Source organism: Hipposideros armiger, unplaced genomic scaffold, assembly GCF_001890085.2.
Source record: "Hipposideros armiger isolate ML-2016 unplaced genomic scaffold, ASM189008v1 scaffold_118, whole genome shotgun sequence".
Lineage (NCBI taxonomy): Eukaryota > Metazoa > Chordata > Mammalia > Chiroptera > Hipposideridae > Hipposideros > Hipposideros armiger.
The window spans coordinates 3,358,834-3,372,388 of NW_017731468.1; the positions used below are offsets into that span (position 1 = coordinate 3,358,834).

Here is a 13,555-nt window from a genome sequence, read left to right on the forward strand (position 1 = left end):
GTAAAAATTTTTGTGCCTGTTTATTATTAGTGCTCTTTTATAATCACACTTTCCGTTCTTGCAGTTGAGTATGCATTGGGCTGCTATAACAAAATATCATAGACTGGGTGGATTATAAACAACAGATATTTAGCTCTCACAGTTCTAGAGGCTGAGCAATCCAAGATCCAGGCCCTGATAGATTTGTGTCTGGCGAGAGCCCTCTTCCTGGTTCCTAAACAGCTGTTTTCTCCATCTGTCCTCACGCGGAGGAAGGGGAGAGGGAGCTTTCCAGAGTGTCTAGGGCATTAATCCCATTCATGAAGGTTGTGCCCTCGTGACCTCATCATCTTCCATAGACTTCATCTCCAAATAACATGATGTTGGGGGCTAGGTTTCAACATAGGAATTTGGGAGAGACACAAGCATTCAGTCTATTGACTCCCTCATTATGGTTTATGTTTTCCATAAATCTAAGGTTAGTATCTGAGGCATGAACTATATTCCCTCTTCACAGAAAGAAAAACTAAAAGGACAAAGATGACTTGAATACGAAACTGCTGGCGAGGCCAATGGTAGAAGACAAGAAAAATAACCAAATTGTCTTATGGGCTTTGACATATCAGAATTGAAACATTAAAAGCAATATAAGCCTTAATGAACCATTCCTAAAAGTTTCTAGGTTTCCTTTGGCAGCAGGTATATAAGCATTTCTATAATGACCATGTGTTGGACATCATTCATTCGTTTTTCTATATGTCAGTCATCGTTCTTGGTATGAGGGACAGGACAATGAATGAAACAAATACTCCTTCCTGAGAAGACCTTACATTCTAATGGGGGAGACAGCAAATAAGTAAAATAAAGTGTATGTATGATGGTGAGCTTCTCATGGAGAACAACAAAGCTATGGAGAGAGACAGGAATTGTGCATAGTAGCAGCATTGGACGGTGGCCAAGAAGATGACGTCAATAGGTGCATCCATGTTGAATTTGCTTTTCTAGCAGTGGAATGGTTTTGTGTTGGTTTGTCCACACATTTTTGTCACTCGCAGGGACCAGGGTAACCATTTTATGACCAGTCTGTGGCGCTGGAACGGGGCAGTTTTAAACAGTGAGAGATATTATGTCACTAACAAGGATAAAGTTGTGTATTTGATCCTGGTCAGAGTAGGTATACAGAGAAACAGCTATAAAGATGCCAATACTCTCTTATTTTAAAGGGGAACTTTGTGGTTTGCAAACATTTTCATATATTATATTGAATTAAATCTTCTCAAAATCCCACGAGGTGGCTGTTAAGATTATTCTCACCTCATAGAGCAAGAATCTAAGCTCAGTGAGGCTGTATGGTGTTGCAACGCAGCTCAGAGCCCTGATCCACTGAATACTAGTCTGATGTCTTGTCCACTGCCCTTAAGAGAGAGAGAAATTTCAAAGTGAGAAAATGGCTCCCCACCTCTTGTCTCCTTGAGTGACACTGGTCTTGTCACCTCTCCTGGTGCTATGGTTTTTACACTTTCATGATGGGCCTACCTCCTGCCCCAAATCCTTTGAAGAACTGTTAATGAATGAAATGTAAAACCTCTCAAGTATTCTTACTTGTCCCTCAATATATTGTGTTTTATGTTTCTAAATCACTGATGGGGAATCAGACAAAATTGTTAGAAATTTGCAGGCTGCATGTAAACTGACCTTATTTACAATGTTGAGACCAAATATCAGAAAAACAAACCCATATTTTACAAGCACTAAATTACATGGAGGTCAGTTAGAAAGCTCAATGTTTGTTGTTAGGATTAAATTTAAGCATCTAAAGAATGTTAATTTTCTTAGGCTGTTGAATGACCAATAAAATCTGTAAAGCACCGTTTATTGAAAATAGACTTTGATTGGATTTTAAGATTTCAGGCCAAATAGTTGTGAATCAGAAAGATTTGCCTTATTAAAAATATTAAATTGCTTTTAAATGGCCCTACTGAGAGGTTTTTCTCCTATGCAATTTTCTGTGCAAAATTAAGTCTATATATCTTGCTAAACAAAAATAATAATTTGTAAGTAGGATTTTGCTTCTGTTTCTCACTGATTATATTTAAACTCATTTCAAGGTAGCCTCCTGGCAGTCTTTTTGTTCCCCTACATCCCCTGGATTTCATAGCTCACTAGCTGGGCCTCCTCTGGCCATGATGTGTCTAAGAGCCAAGTTGTTACACTTCAACATGTGAAGAGAGAGGATTTATGAGACTCCCGAGATTAGGAAGGGATTAAGCATTCACGTGCCAGGGGTTCTCCTCTCATTTCCAGAGTGGAATACTGGCCTGCCTGCGGCAGTATGTGGCTGTCAGGAGCTTGCCAGGGCGGTACCATCAGGAGCTTTGAAGACGTGTCAGCAGACGTTCTTCTAAGTGAAGCTAGCACTCCCTGTGTGTCCATTTTGAATGTCCCCCAATGCCTCTTCTTTCTTAGTGTCTCCGCGGGGCGGAATGGAGGGTTGCCTTTCAGCAATTGTGTACCAGCTGGGATACGAGGGAGAAACAGCTGTGTCAAGGAGGAAGACAAACAGTAGTTGGGTAAAGAGAACCAAATGCCAAGGCCAGCTGCACCATCACCACATTGCTGTTCTTCACAGCAGCCTCGGGCCTCACGCGCCCAGGTGACGGAGAGAATGATCGCAAGCCTGGGTTTGAAGGCACATTGTGTCTCAGACCTCTAAACACTCTCCGGGTGACTCTGGGACGATGACTACACCTCTAAATCTCAGCTCCTCATATGTAATGTGAGACAGCTGCTCCCCACTCATGGAGTTGCTGTAAGGATTAATTAAGGCAATACATGTTTTTGTGAGAGCTAGGTCTCCTTTTGGATATCACATTTGTTTGGGAGGCGAATCATACTGAAGATCTTACAATAAAAGATAACTATGTTTTGTGAACTCACATTAATTACTAAAATGGCTGAGTGACTATAGATACTCCTTGTCGGTTTCGTTTTGCAGTTTTATACATAGCATTTTACAGATAAGAAGATGGAGACTCAGAAAAACAATGTAACTCGCTCAGGAAGCAAAGCTGGTAAATGACAGTAGAAGGGTACAGACCAGCCCCAGATTCACTCCAGGGTGAAGGGTACTCACTTGCTGTGCCTGAGGCCTGAGTATGCTCACACAGGCAGCACGCACATACTCACATGAACATACATGTAGAACACATGTACACACATACAGCGATACACACAGACATGCATGTTTGTGTGCAGTCGCACATGAGCACACAGAGACACACATACACATATACACACAGAGAGATGCACCTGCCCCTTATATGGCATGTGTCTTGGATAGCTGAGCCACAGCTTGAATTATGAAGGGTTTTTCCCCCTCAGTATTTGTTAAGTCTCGAAGCTTGCTCGTAGTCCTGTAGAGCAAATGCCAGTCAATTCCCTAGAGAACAAAGGGAAGTGTTTGTTTGCCTAGGTGCATCCACAGGCTGTTCCTGCCTAATAATTGATGACATTCTTTCCAAAATGTCAACATGTTGCCCTCTCTTTTACCTGATAATTGTAAGTATCCAGCACTAAGGACTTTTCTGAAATTCTTTGACTTTGACACATATTTTGCACATCTGACATCAGTAGTTATTAGTATTGTCATAATGAAGCAACCCCCAAAAGTGCCCCCCCAAAAAAAAAGCCTTTTTGTAGTCTTGGTTCTGTCTCCTACCAACTGTATAACCTTGACAAAGTATTGAAACTTTCTGAATTTTAGTTTTATCATCAGTGGAAGAAGAGGGTTGGACTAGGCAAGTTCTAAAGATATCACCCCCTGTTAAACTGTGGGGCTCTGTCAACGGTCGTTGTAGTCCTACAGTACCCCTGATGGCTTTGCGCCTCATGGACCACCGGAGTTTGGCAGTGGGAAAGTATACCCTTCCCACCTACCAGGCTTGCTTAAATTAAATATTGAAACCATAACAGCATACAGTCCAATCTGTCTTCCTAAAAGGAAAGGGATGAGAGGATAGTCTTCAAAGTGTAGCCTCAAAGAAACTAAGTGAGATGATCACTTCCAATGTGCCTATTTCCTTCTTGCTTTTTTTTTTTTTTTTTTTTGCCATCCTGCCACTTGTTGGTAGCTCAGTGGCAGTTCAGCTTGGGCCGGGACTCGAACTGCTGTTACTCAGAGCTCACACTCTTGAGCGAGCCCTTAACCAACTGAGCCACTCGGCCGGCCCCTCTGCTTGCTTCTTAATTGGACCTCAGAAATGTCTGTGGAATCCTTGATCATAGAAGGGCAGACATTCAACATGAGGTCAGGCTGTTAAACTCCGCTGGCTTGTCCACACTCACTACGCTTCACAATAGGTTGCAATCAGAGACCTGACTTGAGCTAAATAAGAGTGGAGGGCATGGTCTCCCGAGCCTACCAAACCGATATGGGGACGAGTTCGGTGTGGGGGAGGCTTCTGTTATCAGTCTTTCATCCACGCTTGCTATGTGGAGTAATAAGTGCTCTCAATTAAATTGAATTATTTCATAACAAAAGCTGTCAACTTTCAGTGTCCACCCCCTCCCCCCGGACAATAATTCACTTGAAAAGACTGTCAACCTGAAGACTGATCCACTCCATAGGTCCTAAATAATAAATAATGAAAATGGTACCTCAGGTTAGTTTTAAGGGGTTGCTATATAATCCAGACTATGCAGGTATCTTCCTAGCATCTCCCCTTTTATTGCGCATCATTACTGAGGAGACATTCTCATTACGTAATGTGTTAACCCATTGAAAATCCCATTTAAGCAGTTAGAAAAAAATCCTGCTGGGTCAGGTTTGATAGAACCTCAGTGTGACTTATAAGACAATCAAAATGGTGGTGGAAGAAGGTGTTAGAGATCGGGAGTTTTCATTTTGCCCTGTTTATTGTGTGACTATAGTGATTCTTAATTATCTTTCATCTAAAAATCATAAGTTGACCAACGTTCATGAAAAAGGATGTTTCATGAGCAACAGTAGGTACACCTAACTGCCTTAAAGAAAGTCTGTCAAAAAAGCCTATATGTAAAATTGTGGCTCACTTTTTGCTTTAATAAGGTTACCATTTATTGGCTGTCAACTACATGGCCACTGCTTTATATCTATCATTTCTGTTCCTCACAGCTATACCATAAGGTACAGTATATTTTTGTCCTAAGTTTACAGCTGAGAATCCTGAGGCCCAGAGTGGTTATTTAACATGTTTATTTATTGTCACACAACCAGGAAAATCCATCAGAGTCCAAAAGCCAGTAACCTTTTAGCACAGCCCTAGGTGTCCCTCCTACAACTAATCAGGTCTTAAGGGGCCAGGTTGGAGATGAGTTAGTGCAAGAGAAAAGTGACAAAGTTGATGAGTCCTTCACTCTCAGTTACACACGGTGAAGTTAAGGGTTTGGAAATGAGTGTGCAAGCATTGGACAGAGCTGCAGAAAGGCCAGGAAGAATACCAATCATGGAAAGTGGACAGGACCAGTCACTGCATTTTCTAGAAAGTCCCAAGTTTAATCCCATCATGAGGAATCCAGAGGGACTTTCAACTTCTTTTTGTGATCTTGGAATTGTGTTTATACCTCCTGCTAGAAAATCGATGGCCTCTGTCTTTGGAACATGGAAATACTCAAGGATCCTCTAAAGGACCCTTCACTTTCCGCAAGAATGTCAACTTGCTTTCCATGGTACTGCTGTTTGAATTTAGTGTCCTGACTTTAATCAAATAAAATACCTGCCTTAGAGTACATGTTAGATAAATTGGGTAATTTGGCCGAAGCTCATTTAAGACATCAAATACTTAAGACACACTATCTAATGGCTACATTAACTAAATACAGTAAATAATGCTCTTCTTCACTTTGAATCAGATATCAGAAAGTAAAGCTTCTTGAACATCTTATCAGAACTCCTTTCAAAACTGCCCTCACTGGATTATAATTTAGTTAAAATTCTAATTTTCACCTTTAAAGTATAATATTGAAAAATATTATTTTCTCTTTCCTTAGTGTTAGTTATTCATGATGTCACTCACTATATTTTTTAAAACCATGACAAATTTCCACTTTAAAGTTTTGTTTTTCCAGAAAATTCATTTTTATCATCTCTGCAATTAGGAAATCATAACTATATAATTCAATGTTTTCTTCCTTGCTTTGACCGTCGGAAAGTTTAGTCAATTTTTTTGCCCAAGTATTCAAAATTGACTCAGTTCAAGTATCCGAGAGCATTCTTTATTTCTGCTTACTTCAGACATTTTTTGCCCTATTTTTATCTTAAAGTATCTTATGTTCTATAAATAGGTACTGATCTGCTCAAGTCCTCTTATAAGTAGGAAGAGCTAAGTTAAAATCCTTTTTTGAAACAGCAAATCTGTCCTATTTACCACTATTTCTCTAGCACCTATTTTGCAATGATAAGTATTTGTTGACTAAAGAATGAGTGAATTTATGTGTGAATCAATGTTTCTCAATCCACATGTAACTGGATCAAAAGCCTGTTTTCCTTATATCATACTGCCATGTCTAATCTAGAAAAAAATCTATATAAATACATACATACTCTCACACACACATGCATGTATTTTTACACATAAAACATATATTTTTGCATGTGCAAATTGGATATGCAAATCTATTTTGATATGGCATTTTCTTTCGATTTTCCTCATGGAATTTTACTGTTATTTAGCTGACAATCATGATCCTGAGAAAGAGGAAAAGCAGAGGGCAATAGTAAGAAAGAGGATAACAGCAAGCTCCAGAGAGAAAACTAGTTATGGGACATATACTGGGCCCATATTGGTAGGGAGGCAAAGCAAATCCAGTATGTCTATCAAGTGAAAAATGTCAGTGATAGCAGAAGAAAAGGTTGAATCAGGCAGCTTCAACTCCCAGTTTCAGAAGAAGGCAGGCCAGTTACACAGGGGTGGGAGTACAGAAGGCGAGAGAAAGAAGGAATTATTTTCTAGGCCCTGGATATGCTTTAGCTAATATTTCTGAAAAGAAGATTGGCTTGTCCGGCTGTTTGCTTCTTACAAAATCTTGAGGAAAACACTGTATTGGAGGACTCCAGAAATATTCCGAGCTCTTATTTGTAAGCTTGAAGTCTCGTCTCTCATAAGGCTTTTGTCTGGAGAAGCAGCAGCTCAGCTCTGCAGACGATGCACCATCACTGGACCCAGTAGATCTTTTGTCCGCAGGAGCTGCTGCGATGTGAGCAGTTTTAGCTGTTGCTTACTAATCAAAGCACGAGGCATAGAGGGCCTTTCATCCCCAGGCAGGCGCCTTCGTACACTGTTTTTAGCAGGGGGAACATTGCAGCATAATTCCGAGAGGTGAAAAAAAGGAGAAAACTTAACCAACGTGTATACACACACCCCTAAAGGCAGAGAGGAACCTTATAAAAGTGACTTGCAGCATTAATTCTTGCTGTTCACAGGCTGCTCTCTCGAGAAAGACCTTGTCATTTTGATTCCTGCAATCAAAAGCCACTTGCCTGAACCTACAGGCTTTGACACACACGCCCCACCCCCTGCATCTCTCCTGCTTTGCCTGTGCCTGGTCTTCTCTGACTGGCGGTTGTGCCTTATAAGTGTTAGGGCGTCTGAGACCAGAATGCCAGCACAGAGCTGAAAAGGAGCTTACAGATCAGCTATCCCAACCTCTCTGAGACCAGAGAGGGAAAGCGTTCCATCCAAGGTCACACAGAGTCTGTTTTAGAACCGAAGATTCATGCTACACCAAACAGCATTGCTCTCACTTTTCTTTTGGAGTTGGCATTGGTGGAACTAGTGCCTTAGCCCTTATTTCCCTGATGCTGTTCCCTAAGGACCTCTGAGCTTCTTAATGACATCATGCTCCAGCATTAGAAGATGCAAAGACCGTAACTTTCCTGGGCCAACAATTTAGAGGCACTGAATAGAGTGAATGGCCCCACTACTGGTAACTAGTTCTTTTGTGTCCAGACAAGCCTCACAGCAACGCTGTGCAGTAGGCTTTCATGAACCCCTTTATGAGATGGGGAAACAGGAATTAGGAGTCACACCCTGTCCCTGGGTTCTGATTCAAGGTCAGTCCTCATTCCACCTTGTCACACTTGTGCCTCCCCGAGTTTAATGGCTGTGGGTCACAGGCTTACATCTATTCGTGGCCCTTTGCTTTTGCCTCGGGGCCTGTGCACAAGCTGTTTCTCCTGCATGGAAGACTTTCCCTCCACTTCTGGATGTTCTCATCATTCAGGCCTCCGCTCACAGATCACCTCCTGAGAGGAGTTTCTCAACCACCCAGTCACACTATTATGTCACCAGCTTCATTGTTTTCACAGCCGTATCAATATCTGAAATGATCATGTTTTTTTCATTTGTTTGATTTTATTACTACCTACCTGCCCTTGGAAGTCCTATGGGGTCTATTTGGCTACATTTCTGATGCCTAGAACTGTACCTAACACAGAGATTATTAATAAATATTCACTGAAGAAATAAATGATACCAGTAAAGTCACTCTTTCCCTTTGAGGATTTACTACAGATACCGGTCCAGGTTAGGAGTTCAGCCTAGGCTTATGACACAGCTCGTATTTTTAGAGCTCAGGCCAATAAACTTAATAGCATTTGCATTATGCCTTAACCAAGTAAGGAAAACAGGCCATAGGCTTCCTAATAATAAGAGAGAAAGAGATCTTTGTAAGATGGTTTATATTGAAGAAAAGCATAACAACAGCTTGGTGCAGGGTTATTATTTGTGAAAGACTAGAGAGCCACTGGCAGACAGACAGACGTAATTATCAACACCCACCTGAGGCAGCCTACTCTCCGAAACAGAAGTGTTCATGAGCAGTGAGGGAATAGAGATGCCGCATCTGAATTTCACTAATGAGCTAATCCTCCCATCCCAAACTGGCATTACTACATATAAGATTGCAGCTTCTCTTAAAAATCCCAATTATCTTTCCAACGGCACCAAGGAGAAAGTTAGTGATGGCTAGCCTCCATTTCCAGAAGAGATGGAAGTACAAGGAGCACCTGTGAGGTACCCAGGAACATGTAACTCATCAAAGCCTCTTTGATGTGGTGGAGGACCCTATTTAGTGGGATCTTGTTGAAAATCACAACAGAGGGAAGGAAACGGGCAAGTAGATGAGGGGTGCTCTGAGTAACTGCAATCACTTTGTATTGTGCAAATCGAGACCATGGTTAGAATCTTAGATTCTCTACTTATAGCAACACTTTGCCAGCAAATCAACTCACAAACCCCAGGACCACTTACAAAGTCCTTTCAAGTGACCTGAGACCAGGAAAACAGTCACAGAGGAGGAAGTTGGCATTGCTGAAGGTCTGTAGCCCTTTCCATCTGCTACACAGACAGATATTTGCCACGCAAATGAAGAGAATCCTACTTCCCAATAGGGCCAAGTATGAACCAGTAATAGAGGATTTTCCCAAAGATGACAGGAAAACCAGACTCTTGGGGAAGATGAAAGGAAGTAGAGCCATCCATCATTCCCCCAAAAAGCATTCAAGAAATAATTTAAATACGATACCATATGCAGAGGGTTATTTTAAGGAGGGTAGTTATTTCTCAACTATACTTTTCAGAAAACAATGCCAACTGCACTTAGATTTTATCAGAATGGATTTTTGCTGGACAAGCCACAGAGATTTTTCTCTCTGGAAACAGTGGGTCAAGTAATTACAGTGAATTGGTGGAAAGAGTTTCAGTTCTCCGAAGCATCACTTAAACTCTCTGAGCCTCAATTTCATCATCTTTAAAGTGGAGAAAATCATACCTACTTTAGCAGGTTGCTGGGAGGGTGAAGACTAAGTGGGATGTATGTATTTACTATGTGCTAGAAGGTAAGCACTCAGTAAGTGAACCCAAAATCGTAGATTAATCACAGCAGCATCTCACAAGCATCCAGTTTTTATGCTCCTTTGATACCCATCGACCCTTTATATCAATTTCAACATTTTCCTAGAATATAACATTGAGTTGTTTGTTGAAAACTACAGGGTTATTGCTCCCCAAACAGTTCCTTTAAGGCTCAGCTTCCCATACTCCAGGAGGTTAATTCAGAGACAGCTGCTGATATTTACAAAGTGTTATCGGAGTCCTCAGGCCAATCTTAGAACCTGGTGTGCCCACATACTACCCACAGTAACTAAACCATCTAAACTAGCAGGAAGCATCGACACATGCTGAGTATCAATTCTCCTTGTTGAGGGTGTATTTCTTAGGTGCTCAAGTCTGTAGGGAATATGCTTCTCTATTGCAGAAGCCTGGAATTCTGCTAATCCTACAATCAATCAAGGGTAAGAGGACACTCTGAATTTCAAGGTTCTCAGCCTGATGTGGAGTTATTTTGCAGAAACAAATCTCGGGGCAAAAGCACACAAGCTTAATTGTGTCAACCTACGCTCCTTTAGGAACATTCAGTGCCCATGGAGGAATTCTTACAAGAGAGAGAGGCTAAGCATTCGAGACTCAGCTTTAAACTGATTCATTGTGCTAATAATCAAACTCACATGCAGCCAGATCCTTAGTGGGTCTGGTTTCCAGGGACTGCATTTGCTAAGAAATATTTCTATCACATTAGCTATTTCTTAGGCTGTGCTAACCACCCTAACAAGGTCCACAATGGCCTGAGCTGGTCAGCATTCTGTTGTTTGTGGAAAATTTCACCCAGAGGTTCATTTGGTCCAGACAGGGTTGAAAGTTACTCACAGAGAGTGAGTTTCCTTCTTGCATCCCTCCCAGTACTGTCACACACCACCTGTTCCTTATCTCCCACGTATGGGCTGTAACTTGCAGGTGCTGTGGGGCAGAATGACCCACAGCTGTCTCTAGTTTGGAAGCAGAGGATGGGGATGATTAGCAGGGCATATATCGGTGTGCTCTCAATGTTTGCCTCTTAAAATGAGAAGGGGTAAATTAACTGATGGCTAGCGTTTCTTTCATCTTACATCTTTTCTGATTCTGTCAGAACCTTTGAAAGCAAAGCGAACTGGAAATGCACAACAGAAGAGCAGAACCTGATGTGTAATTACTGTATTATCAGGTTGCAAAGAAAAAAATGATAGCTATGGAGGAGACGGCCCATTTGATCAAATTTACTTGATCAAATGGGCTGTCTCCTCCATAGCTATCTTGGTGCTCAAAAGCTAAAAACCTTGGTGTTCAAAAACTAAAAAGACACAAAATTAAAATCAACCCTACTTGGGAAAAAAAGGAATAAAATTTCAAAAAGAAATTATGCCCGAAACAATGTGTATAGAATGTAGAAAACCACTGTAGTGATCTAGCTTCCCAGTTATGGGTTTGTGTATTACACAGGGCTGCTGACTAATACTTGTTGGGCAGAAACGATCGCATGGGTAACAGTGTGGTTGGCCACAGATGTCATCCTATATCCATCCGGTCATACTTTTGGAAAGTGTTCTGATCATTCTCACTATTCCGTAGTGGAGCATTCTCTTGCAACATAAAAATAGACTAATTATAGATAAACGAATACTGTAAAGGAAAAAGTCAGATTAACAGCAGCACACTTTCCCCAAAGTAGTGTAATACTATAGGCTGGTTTCCCAAATTCCTGAGTGAAGAGCTAGACGCAAACCAGGATGTTTGATCCCGAACTAGATGGTTGACCTTGGACAGCTAGAAATGGAAGTAAGAACTTGCCACAGTCTAAAGTACAAATTCCAAAGTGGCCAAAACTATGATGCCCTCCCTTAATGTCTATTTCCTGTGTTTAATTGGTCCCCAAGGGCTTGAGAAGGAGCATATGACTGACTTTCCAAAAATACATATCATGTTGAGAAATAAATTAGAATAGGAACATTACTGATGGTACATCAGTGTTTTCACATTCCTCAAAAAAACAACAAAAAACATTGTATTTATATAGCATTTAGACATTGGAAGAATTCTCAGATTCAAACTTTGAATCAATATTTGACAGATGCTATAGTCCTCAACTTGCATCAAGACATCATGTGTAGTAAATGGTCCCCAGGCTATAAGATCAAATCCCAACTCAATCACTGAGTCTGTGAAATAACTACCAACTGTGTAATGATTTTGGAAAGTTCTATTTGCTGAACTTCAGGTTCTTCATATGTGCAGTGGGATTAATAATGCTTACCTTGCAGGGTTATTGTAAGGATTAAATAAAATAAGATATGGGGGAAAAAATTATCTAAGTGCCTGTCATTTAGTAGACACCCCATCATATTCTCTCCATCTGTTACTTCCTTTCTTTTCTTAAAATCAAGCAGCTTGGGGAAGCTGTAGCAGTAATGTTTCATTCACACAGAATATAGATCCTGTGAAATCAGGATACTCAGGTCGTATAGATGTATTGCCTTCCTTCTAACAAATAATAGTGATAGAATATGGCACACCTGTCTGCAAAGGGGTTTACAGTTTTACAAATGACTTGGACATTTCCTGTTCGGGTCCTCACCACAGCTCTGGGATGTGGAAGTTAGCAAACGCATTTGACAGAAGAGGAACTGAGGCTCAGAAAGGTCAAGTGTCTTCCCCTAAAACAAGCTATCAGAACTAGAAATTGACTTAAGGTTTCTAACCCAAGTGACCACTATACCCCATCAGCCTCTTTTTCTGGTTCTCAAAGCTCTCCCTGAAGTGCCTCTAGAAGGATAGGAAATCTCAGCTGGTACTTTAGATGCTGTGTACCTGCAGGTGCCAAGCCCAGGGGTTGCCCTTCACAATCACTTGTGCTGATGATGCCTCTGTTCTCATGCTTCGGAGCAGGGTCAGTGCAAGGGTTGTTGTAGCACTAGCTAAAGTGATGCTCTCTCTGTTATCTGTGGTTTTAATGATTTGGCTATTTTTGTAGTTATATTGAGAAGTCCAACATGTATCAAGGAAACTATTTTAAAAGGTAGTGGGGCACATTCATCAAATACAGCTTTTGTTGTCGTTGTTATCTTTCCATGAGTGGAATCCATAAAATGGAAAAGAAGGATTCCAAAATAAGAGGATCCTTTGCTTGGGTTCCTATAAAAAGGAAACCCATCAACCTGCCTGTTCCTTTGGTAATGCAGAAGAGGGACTCAAAAGAATTATGTAGCCTCCTATCACCCTGGGCTGGCAAACATACAGAACGGGAAGATTATGATCAACTTCGCTGTCACATAAAAGATGCTCCCAGGTGTTTTTTTTTTTTTTTAATGCTCCACTGATCTTTGCAAGGAACAAACTTTTAAGTGTAGTCCAGATGGTGATGGATGAACATAATATTTCTTTGTCCTTCTCTAAGGCAGGGTAATTGTGCATCATGCATGGCAGTTGGTGATCATTTTTAATATTTAAATGACATCTGAGTTGGAGATTAAAATTTATATAAAAAGCAGTGAGATCCCAGGAAAAAGGATGGGAAGCTACTTCTACTTGCAAATGCAATAAAACAGATGGGCCTTCCATTCCAGACTTAGGCATTAAAATATTTAAGATTCCTTGTAATGCTGGAAGCCCATAGAAGGAAATCTCAATATCCAACTCTCTCCCTCTCTCTCTCTCCCTCTCTCTCTCTC

General features: G+C 41.0%; 1 protein-coding gene across 14 annotated transcripts in view; it reads left to right on the top strand.

Annotated features, from left to right (window-relative positions):
* SLC8A1 (solute carrier family 8 member A1) overlaps window positions 1-13,555 on the top strand; it is a 387,692-nt gene that overhangs the window by 339,323 nt on the left and 34,814 nt on the right. The window lies entirely within an intron of this gene.